Source organism: Rosa chinensis, chromosome 5 (assembly GCF_002994745.2).
Source record: "Rosa chinensis cultivar Old Blush chromosome 5, RchiOBHm-V2, whole genome shotgun sequence".
NCBI classification, from domain to species: domain Eukaryota; kingdom Viridiplantae; phylum Streptophyta; class Magnoliopsida; order Rosales; family Rosaceae; genus Rosa; species Rosa chinensis.
The window spans coordinates 85,627,441-85,639,064 of NC_037092.1; the positions used below are offsets into that span (position 1 = coordinate 85,627,441).

The window sequence follows — 11,624 nt, forward strand, 5'->3', positions numbered from 1 at the left end:
TAATTCCCCTCCTGTGCAGTCGATCATATAATTCAAATGTAATACCCTTGCGAGTGTCAGGACCCCTGAAACTCAAGAACACATCATAATTCCATCGACGAGCTGCTGATGATTTAGCTGATGGTGAAGGAAGAGGTCTGGAGGCATCGATGTTGACGAACTCTTGATTATCCTACGATGTTGGCTCATGCTTTTCAACCATGTAACCCAACCGATGCTTCACTAGAGTCCATATCCACTTAATAGTAGCTATGACACCGATCCATGTCACAATTACCACAATAATCGCCAAGGCCATCTTTCAATTAAACATGCAAACATAGAGAAGAAAAACAAAAATTTAAATGTGCAAATATAGAGAAGAAAAACAAAAATGTGTAAAAACCAATCAAATCAAATATGAAATAATTAAAAGACTATGTTTCTAACCTGGAAGTAATGGAATTCCATTAGCTTCAGTGTTACAGACCCAGAAGTATTCTGCCTTGGAGAGTTGGAGAAGAGAATTTTGGACAGAGAATGAGAGAAGAGAGTATATTTCCCCGGCTTCGATGAGACACTCTTTTTATTATCTAAAGAGTAAAGGTAGACTCAGGCAAGCATGTAAACTATTGGAGCAGTTATTCTTGAAACTGAAAGGTTTATTTATCAGTTATTCTTGGAGCAGGACTTACTTGTTGCTGTTTATAACATTAAAAGGTTTGAACCAACCAATGATTTCTCCACTTGCAGCTCCATGGGCCCAGTCAATTGGTAAAGCTTGAGGAAATTATTGGTGTTTATGGTCCTACGGTATCTTGACCTAAAAATAGACTACAAGTTTGGACTTTGGAGTACTGGTTTAACCTGTAAAATCATATTAACATCTGTTGTAGGAGAATAGAATTGTGTTTATTATTGATAATAGGAGCCCTTTATATAGGGAGTTTACAGAGTACACAAAAGGTAACAGAATCGGAATACAATTAGTATACCTAGGGTACTTTCCTATTACAACTCTAAACCCTAGTTTGAAGAGGCACACATTATGTCGATATCCTTCAACACTCCCCCTTGTGCCGCTCAAACTTGGTGATGACGCTTTAATTGTTGCTTCGTTAAAAACCTTGTTAGGTAACAAAAACCATGTGGGACAAAAATAACCCTGGTCGAAGGACAAAAAGAGCACAACACGTCCTTCACTCTTCGAGATCGAACATGTAGACATCATGCCTCCCCTGATGTCAATATCTCCCCCTGATTGCTACAATCATGGGAGTTCGGATAACTTTCTCAATCCGATGCTCTTCACATGTTTCTCGAAGGTGGATTTTGGTAACGACTTAGTAAATAAGTCCGCTACATTATCCTCTGATCGGATTTGGTTCATTTCAATATTTAGAAATGCTTGTTGTCATTTCGATGGAGGGGAGGAGGAGCACGGAATGTGGCATTTTGCCTTGTGGAGTCTGATCCTACACTTCTGTTGTCTCTTTTCTCTCTAGGGATAGAACAAGCCCATATCAATCGTACCTCTCAAATATCGAAAGATTGTCTTTATACCATTCTAATGGAGTTGCGTTGGCGCGGGGCTATATCTAGCCAACAAGTTCATAATAATTGAGATGTCCGGTCTTGTATTGTGCTAAGTACAATAATGCGCCTATTGTACATAAGTAAGCACTTTTGCTATTAACACGTCTTCGTCATCATCCCTGGGACGAAACGGATCCCTTTTAGGGCTAAGACTACGGAGAACCATGGTGCATCTTTGACTTTATCAAAAATGTCTATTGACACGGTATACAAGTTCTGAATCTAGACAAAACCGTGTTCTCCCAAAGTCCTTCCTCTCAAACTCGGATTTCAAGTGTTCAGCGGTTTTCCTTAACTCTCAAGGGTTCCAATTATGTTTATCAACATAAACCGCGACAATTGCAAATCCGGAACTTGTCATGGAAACGCGTGGGCATAGTTCATCATATCCCTTCCCAATCAAGTAGTCATTTTAGTGAGCATTTCAACCTCGTTGCAAATACGCTCCGTGGTCTAGAGCCACTTGACTTGGGTAAATGAAGTCCACAAGAACCTTCATTATGGTCCGTATCTAGACCCCCATAAAGATACGTAGTGACCACATTCATAAGCTGCATGTTCAGTTATTTGGAAACTACCAAACTGACAAGGTAGTGGAGTGCAATGACATCCATTATGAGAGAATATGTCTTCTCGTAGTCGATTCCAGGGCGTTGTGAGAAACCTTGCGCCATAAGGTGAGATTACCATCTCTTTTTCTCATCACGCTATCTAACGAAGACCTGTTAACGTCAATAGGTTTTATGTTAGGAGGTGTTGGCATCTCAGGCCCGAAATCCTTCCTCTTCGTTAGTGAATCCAATTCAACCTGGATCGCATCTTTCCATTTAGGCCAATTTTCTCTACGTTGGCATTCTTCAACGGAGTAAGGTTCGATGTCATTGGTCTCAATAATTCCACGTCCTCATGTACATTAGTGTAGTTCGTAGAGATCTCTATATTCTTAGGAATTGGTTCTAACATTGAGGCGTCCCCCAACGATGTCTCTTGGACATAACCACAATCCAAAATATTCTCATGAGACGGATTATGAGTATCAATGATCAATGGATCAAGTTGTGCCAAACTCGCTCTCTTCTTAGGGCGAGAATCCATCGAACCTATGGGTCTCCTACTCTCTCTAGCGGAACCCATGGCCTATGACGCCATTATGCCACCTTTGTGGCGTCACCATTCTACCATCCATGGTAGTGGTGCAGTACCCATCTTCTCTGGGTGGCACCATGTCCTCTTGTGGGGACATCAATCCTTGCAGGCATGTTTGCAATAGGTATATGTGATCTCGTCACTTTTAGGGGATCAAGATGAGACATAGTGGGGACAAATCACGACAATTCCTGTCGTTTCTGTTGAACATTGACATTCTAATCTCCCCCTAACGACGGGAAGACTGTCTCATCAAAGTGACAATTCGCAAATCCAGCGAAATAGAGATCGCCTGTCAAGGGTTCTACATAGCGGACTTATAGTTGGAGACTCATGTCCAACAAATATATATATGCATTCGTTGCAATGACTCATGTTGATGCGCTGTGGCGACGCAATTGGCACATGAACCGCACACTCAAATATGCATAAATACGAGATATTAAACTCGAACCCAGTCACTAGCTGTAACGCAAATAAAAGTTGAGTGGCTGCTATGAGTCGTAGACGAATTAGCATAGCTACATGCGTTATTGCATAACCCAAGCGAAAATATTGGTGCGCATTACCAATGTCCGGGCTACCATCGTAGTAGTTTAATGGTGGCTTTTCCGCGAGACCAATTGGGTGTGTACATGGGGATATAATACTTGATATCAATACCCAATGATATGCAATAGTCATCGAAAACTGTCGATGTAAACTCTCTAGCATTATCAAGTCAAATTGACTGAATGGGATGATCTGGGTAGTGAGCCCGTAGCCATATGTTATGTGCTAGGAGTGTAGTATAAGCAGCATTACGAGTGGATAATGTCACAACATGTGACCAGCGTGTTTGCGTATCAACCAACACCATAAAACATCTATATGGTCCGCAAGTTGATTGATCAAATCCATAGAATTCCCTTAGATTCTTTGTGAGAATGGAATTATTTCCTCAATCTCCTTTGCATAGGATGGTCTCAATCCTAAATAACAGGCTTTACAGAATGAAACATGAGCTTTATAATCAACCAATAAAGGTTTTGGTGAAGCCATAGTGTCACAATAGACTTGAGAAGTAGATAGAGGAGTTTATGGCGTCAATGCCATGTATTTGCCGCAGGGGGTAGGCGGCACTGGCCATGTATGGCCTATCTTTGCACAATCATGGCGCCATGAGGCGCATGTGCAGCTCCTCGAACCAATTCTTGGTTCTTACTTTTCTTCGTTCTGAAAATGGATGTCCGTGTAAAGTCTTTAATACACAGATCATCATGTCAAAGCCTATATGTGTCAAAATCCCATAAGTCGTCTCTCATGACATAGTTGGATTCAATAACTCAAATAGTGGTTGCATACAACCCACTAGAGCGACACATAAGTTTCTCTAATACTCGTTTATGTCCGTAGTCATTAGAGGTGATGCAAAGGAACTCTGTCCATTCTCATAATGTGTTTCCACATGAAAACCATTGGCTCTTATATAATAAAGTTCGAATTAAGGTATGTCCAAGACATTAAGTGAAAGAATTGACACTTTATTAATAGCCAATGATTACATCAAAGTTTCCAAAGTCTAATCCAAAATAAAATCAAAGTAAGACACATTGTAGTCACTCTATCCGTTTGGTAACTCCAATCAAATATGACCAGGAAAGTAGAGAGAGATGTTGGTGGAGCGAGGCTCTCTTAAGTACCAATAATCTCAATGACTTTCCTAGACATCACATTTTATTGGGTCTGCCACATAAGAAAGAGTTAATACAATTGTCATTTATTGACTAAGGCAAATTGCCATTACAAAAGTTCTTGGAAAAATAAAAAAGACTAATCTAATCAAAGTCTGTTGCATCCATGTGCACTTCATCTTCAGCTTTGAAGTCCTCTATGGTGAGATTGACATCTCCACCATCTTCTTCTTCTTCTGCAAGGTACACTTCTTGCTCTCTTAGGTCCCTATATGCCCTGTATCTTTCAGCTAGTTCCTCACTTGCCTTGCATTGCTTGAACCAATGCTCAATTGATCCACATCGATGACACTCGTCATTGCGGTTGCCTCCCTTTAATTGAGGTGCACGTTGTGCATGTTGTGGGCGTTCCCTAGGAGGGTTGGTGCCACCACCACGACCAGGGATACCACGACCACCTCTCCCACGTGTGGCATTACCACCACGTGTATCCGCACCAAACTTGCGGTTTCCTTCCTTGTTAGGGCGGTTATATGGACTCATACGTCCCTCATATCCCTTATTAGGGTTCCGCTCCTTGCGCCCTCCTCTGGGTGCATTATAATTCGCCTCATGAACGCTCTTAGTTCCAATGGGCCTTGAATTATAATTCCTCACGAGTATGTTATCATGTTTCTTAGCTACAGATATAATATTGATAAGCTGATGAAACCTCGTGATCCGTCCAGCATTGACTTCAGTACGGTATTGCTTTGATACCACAATGGCTGAAACGGGGAAGGTGGAGAGTGTTTTCTCAATTAGCTCTTGCTCTGTGACAGGTTGTCCACAAAACCTCAACATGGACTGTATGCGAAGAGCTTCTGAATTATATTCAGCAACAGACTTGAAGTCAGCAAAGCGCAGATTATTCCATTGAACCTTCAAGTCAGGGAGGAGGGAATCTTGGACATTGCCAAAGCGCTCTTCTAGCGCTACCCATAGCTCTCTTGCATCCTTGATCGATATATAGTCTAATCTGAGTGCCTTGTCCATATGGCGTCGCATCAAGATAACTGCTTGAGCATGCTTTGTAGATGTTCGGTTGAACTCAATATCCGGGTTAGGTGCCTGGATTATGGGTAATATTCCCTTTGAAGTGAGATGGTTCTCAACATCGGTTACCCAACTGTGGTAATCCGAGCCTGTTGAGTCAAGCATGGGAAAGTCAAGTCTAGGTTCATTCGACATCCTGAAAATAAGAAGAGAAGATATATTAGTTTCGGAGCTAAACTTCCACGAAAACTAAAATAATAAGATTTCCGAGCTATGCTACCAAGAAATCAATTTCCAAGAATCTCTTTTGGATTAGACCAACAATGATGTTTTAGTATGGTCACAATTTGATGCTTACAGACGCTCTTAGTCCAAGCATTGTGAACGCTCTTAGTTCACACGAACACTCTTAGTTCGTTTAATTATGAACACTCTTAGTTCATACGAACACTCTTAGTTCGTTAAGAGTGAATCCCCACAATTCCGCTTTGTTAAATATCAAACTCATTTGGCAACATATATTCCAATATTTGCATAAAATAAATGGAATTTAAATACAAGAAAGCAGGAACTTTAATTATAAAAACTTACGTGATTATTCTTGGTTTGAAGACACGCGCGTATTGATGCAGGCATGTAGTTGGAATCTGGTCGGAAATTGGCAGTTGGTGGCTGCCCTTCTCCCTTCTCCTTGTTTTTCTTCTTCCCCTTTTTTTTCTTCTTTTTTTTCTTCCTTCTTTTTTTTTCTTCCTTCCTTCTTTTTCTTTCCGGGCCCAAGCCCGCTCCTCCCCCTTTCCTTTCCCTTTTTTTTTTCTTCTTTTTTTCTTTGGCCGGGTCCCTCTTTTTTTTCGGTTTCTTCGTCTCTTTTCCTCTTCTGGTCTTCCTTTGTTCTTCCTCCTCTGTTCTGTAGATAGAAGGTGCTGGTGCCGGAGTCGACGCTGCAAATCGGAGGTATGGGATGCTCGGCTACGGCGGGGGCGTGCTGCAGTGGGCTGCAGGCTTGTGTGCAGCGCGGAGGTGCAGGGTGAGCGGCAGGAGACGGTGGCTGGAGCTGCAAGGCGGGTTGGAGGGAGGCGAGGCCGAGTGTGCTCGAGCTGGTGCAGGTGGGTGCGACTGGTTCGGCAGGAGGCTGGGCTGCAGTTCGGAGGCCGGTGAGGCTGAGGTTCGGCCTCTCCCCTTTTTTTTTTTTTTTTTTTTTGGGTTGGCTTTGTTTTAGGTTGGCGGCAGAGAGAAAAGTTTTTTTCTTTTTCTGAAGCTAGGGTTAGAACTCGTGCTGATAACGTGTTGTAGGAGAATAGAATTGTGTTTATTATTGATAATAGGAGCCCTTTATATAGGGAGTTTACAGAGTACACAAAAGGTAACAGAATCGGAATACAATTAGTATACCTAGGGTACTTTCCTATTACAACTCTAAACCCTAGTTTGAAGAGGCACACATTATGTCGATATCCTTCAACAACATCAAGCTAGCCATAACACGTAAAAGAGTACCTGGTGTCATATAGTGGATGCTTCGTAAACCGTTCATGCTACCCCTTCAATTCTGTAATCAGGTACATAATCGAAAGATTTCATACACAAAGCATTAAGCATGTCTAGATTTCATAGAAAAATGCCATCTGAAATTAGCCACCCTCAAAATAACACCATAAAACTCATCTCATTCAAGCTTCAAGCTAGAAATTCTAAATGGAGAACAACATGAAAGTAAGGCCTTGTCTGCAATGAACCAACTACATTGTAGACCAACAGATGCCGTGAAGACTTCCGTTAGTTTGACCGCGTCAACTAACATAGGACAGGGAAGATGAAACTGTAAAGTAAGAAGTTACCGCAGGGGCTTTTAGGGGAGAAGGGGAGAGGTAGCTGCATGGAGGAGTCTGGAGGAGATAAGATTCCAAGACTAAATACGTACCCTTCTCCGTCATCCTTCATCTCTACAAACACCAACCTGCAAAGGATATCTCATTTTATCGAGAAGATTGCGAGCTGCAAAGAAAGGCCCACTGTATTTTGAAAACTGAGTTTCAGATTATTGAAATAGGGCGAAATAAGGCAAATCCTTTGAAGTATTGGCTACCGGAAGGAAGGAGTAGACTCAGGTTTTGTGACCAGTTTCAGGTAATATCTCTGCTCCGATTTGTTGTTGTTAGTCGTTTAGTATATGGAGGAAATGTGAAATTGCATCTGCCGATTTTGGGATTGAGCATGGAGTGGTTTGATTTCTGATATGGGAATATGCATTCGATTAATTATGAAAATAGTATAGACATTATGCTTAATGATGAGATTCTGGGTTAGTCTCGATGTTAAGTATTACATTACAAGTTCCTTGAATTGATATCGTATTTTGATATAACGCCTTGTCGTATTAGATTCTACAATTTTCATATCGAATATAATAGTTTATGCCATGGATTTGATTCAAATTTGGTTGTGTTGGTCATGCGTTTGTTTGATTTTGATGAAAGAATCTAGCTTTATGAAAACTTTGGTTATGTTAGTTGGCTTGGTGGGAGAATCGGTTTCATTGCATATGTGTTTTTGTATGATTCTGGTGGCTGTTTATCTGATAAACACTCTATTCTGGGTTGTATAGTGTTTTTGGTAGTCAGAAAAAGTGTGAGTTTTATCTACAACACTTATAATTATCTATGAGCTTTAAAAAAGTTTCAGAAGAAAAGTTATCTTTCAGACATGTGTGTTTTGTTTAGTATGTTTCGTTTTAGTAAATGTCTGTGTTTTGGTTTTGACCAGGCTGTGTATCTATTAAATTTATAGGGCTGCTCCAACTGAGCTGTCGAAGAGACATGCTGATGGTTCATTGCCAATTGAAGATTTCAACATAGTACTTGGAAATCAGAGTGGGAAGAGAGTACAAATGGGATCAGAGACTGATCAGCGGTAAGATTTAATCAGGGTTCAGTAATTTCTGTTCTCAAGTTAGATCCTTCTATGAGAAATTAAGGGGATACAATTCCATTTTGAGTTTGAAGTAAGATTTGAAATGTTGTTTGACAGGGCAATCATGATGAGCCTGATGTTACATACCAATGCAAAGCAACTGATTAAAGCACAAAATTACCAAGATGCAATGGAAGTGCTCAGCATGGAGGAGGTTTGTTACTGGTGCCTTTTTGCAACTGATAGTTTCGTTCATATGAAATTTGCAAGTTACTTGGCTTGTCCATGCTTGTTACAGCAGCTCCTGTCTCCTAAACTCTGTGGTTTGTATTTTCTTCCTTTTTTTCATTCTTGTAGGAGGCTTTCTCTCTCTGCGATCCATCGGTTATTAAGGTGAGTGAGTTACTTTATTGAAGACATTGTATTATTATGAAGTACACGTGGCTGTGTAACTTTGACAGTTAAACTATATCAATCTGCCTTTCACTTTGTTAGATTGGTTTCAATATGAGTGTATAACATTCACCATGTTTTGTTTGCTTTCAGCTGGTCGATAATCCTTCTATACTGCAAATCGATATGGTTTGGTGTTATTTCATGCTTAGAGACATAAACTAGCTCTCAGTGGCAGGAATTCACCTTGAGAAAGCCAGAGAGGGTCTTGAACGAGCTCATGGAAAGGACTCTTCTCGTGTTAGACTCCTTCAGGCAGGTTGTTATCCAGAGCGTGCACTGTGACTACTTCTACTACATATCTCAATGTTTGTCTACACTACGCAAGTCTACTTACTTTGTTGATTCTCATTATAGATATTTGATACTGGAGCTGCTGGAAGGGGTGGCGGCGTATCACAGTGGTCAGGTTGATAAGTCAGTGACGGTGTTGACTTCTGCACAAGAGAAGTTCACCCAGGTAATTGGAAAGGAGAAGGGCCATGTCATGCACTGAATGTTTGCCTCTCTTAGATAGGATTATGGAGGTCCAAAATTATAAAATGTACTTAAATTTACAGTCAAGTCTTCTCTTCATACAAATGCAAAGTGCACGAATTTTGTTAAAAAAAAAAAAAATGGATATCCTCTTTCAAGTTTCCACAGAATTTATCATGCACACTATGCTGGTATTCTATGTCTCCCACTTTTCTGAGTGAAACCATTAGTTTCAACGAAATCCAATTAATATGTATTTTCAGGTGCTGGATGAATTTTTGGTTGTGGATTCCAGCTTCAGGTGGTGGATGAATCTCTCTTTCTTGTGATGATCATGGGCTTCAGAGAACGAGATACAAAAAGGGCACTGGGGATGAGCAATCAAGATGTTTCCATCAGCCCTGTATAGTCGTTAGTCATCCCAAGAGTTTCTTGACTTTGCAGGTTTGAAAAGGAGCTTGCTGCTGAAGCACTATGAGGAAATGACAGTGGAGAAGGCATTGGATTTGACCAATTCTTCCATACAGGTGACTTGAACATTTTTGTTTGAACACTATTTGAATTTTATTTAGAGAATGAACACTATTAAATTTATTTACTTGCAACAGCATCTTGAATCAAGGAAAAGTAAACTACAGTGCCAAGCAGTAGATGCTTCAGTTGAAGCTTTTGTACGCATGGCCTTTGACAGATCATTAGGTACATAAAACAGATGTTATTATACTTGGTTTATGTTTGTGAGGCCAAACCGTGCTCACTCTGATGTTTACAACTTTGTGTTCAGCAATCTTAGCTTTGCAGGGTGGAGGGACAATGGACCAAGCAATCTGTCAACTGCTCTCGGGACAGGCACCAAACCCCACAGATGCTGCTAACCAATCTGAGGCAATTCCTGCAGTCAATGCTAACAACAATGGTCAATCTGATGTTGCAATTGACATTGCAAATTCTCTTGCGTCAGTGCTTGATAATCAAAATGGTCAAGTTGGAGGTTTTTCAACGTCTAGTAATGCATCAGAGCGTGATTCAGAAAGGGAAAGCCAACTTGCTGAAGAACTAGCACAAGGAGATGCTTTCACTGACTATGATATTGAAGTTAATAGAAAAGGTGAAGTCATAAGTGAGTACTTGGCTTAGCGGGAACAAAGTGAATATCACTCTGCCAATAAGAATTGCGACTTTAACAACCATGCATGTACATGTATAATAACAATAGGTCAAGGATCTAGTTATGGTGATGGTGTTCCAGATGATCAATGTCTTTGATCCGGCATTTTCCCGACTGTTCCAAGACTAATATTGGTGCCATGTAGTTTATCTAACCCGCCTTTCACCATTTCTGGAATTATAAAAAAGCATATTTGCTGCTTTTAAGTAAATGTGGTATAAACATTCTGATTTACTAGTATCAATTCAGGATATGATATCCATCTCGAAATATTACGGCAACAATGTTAAAGGACAATCAATGACTAGGTTTTTATAAACTTGTGAAAGGTGCAAAAGAAAACAACATTACATAAGGTTGGCTATCATTAGCATTCACAAAATTTTCTGAATTTATAAAATGTTACTTGTCAGATTCATCATTGGAATGAGATTCACTGTCTATGACCATAACCATCTGCTTAATTTTAGATTCTTCATCCTCAACTTGGGTTTCCTTGTAATCCTTGGGAAAGTACATTACAATTAATGGTCTACCATACCGGTCTCTCTGATAGGAATAATCTGTTGGTTGAAAGTAGCCATTAGATTCACTAAATAGAGAGATAGAGGAGAAAGAGAAGAGGCTTACGGATGCTTGCAAAGTGTGGGGCATTTAATTGCAACTGCATACTTGCAGGTGGATATCTCTGTAATTGAACTAATCATAGCTCTCAGCTCTGAGCATACAAATCTCACCTGCCAAATGCATAGAGTAAGGAGAAGAGGGATGGGAACAGAAAAATGAAAACTAAACAAAGTTCATAGCTTCATATTTCAGTATCTCGAAGCTTGTTTTGTAAGATCACAAGTGGTTCCGTTCGTATATTAATGAGGATAATACCTGTATGAAAAGAGCATGTTGATAATGAGAATGTGTCCATCTATATTAACAATAACAAGAAAATGCACATATATTAATCAATTCAGTTTTATTTCAATTATTCTGCATAAATCAATTGTCAAAGACAAAGTTTTTACAACTAAAGCAATTAGACCATGATCACAATGCGCTATCGGTTAATATTCACGGTCAAAACAATATTCAAAGTGGAAATACTATACAAACTAATTCCAAAGTCAAAAACTAAACATGGGTTTGTAGCTTTCTGCAAGAAATTACAAACCTTAACATCAATATCAATGCAAAAG

General features: G+C 40.0%; 1 pseudogene; it reads left to right on the plus strand.

Annotated features, from left to right (window-relative positions):
* The first annotated feature begins 6,055 nt into the window (after positions 1-6,055).
* LOC112164355 lies at positions 6,056-10,685 on the plus strand (annotated as a pseudogene).
* The last annotated feature ends 939 nt before the right edge of the window (positions 10,686-11,624 follow it).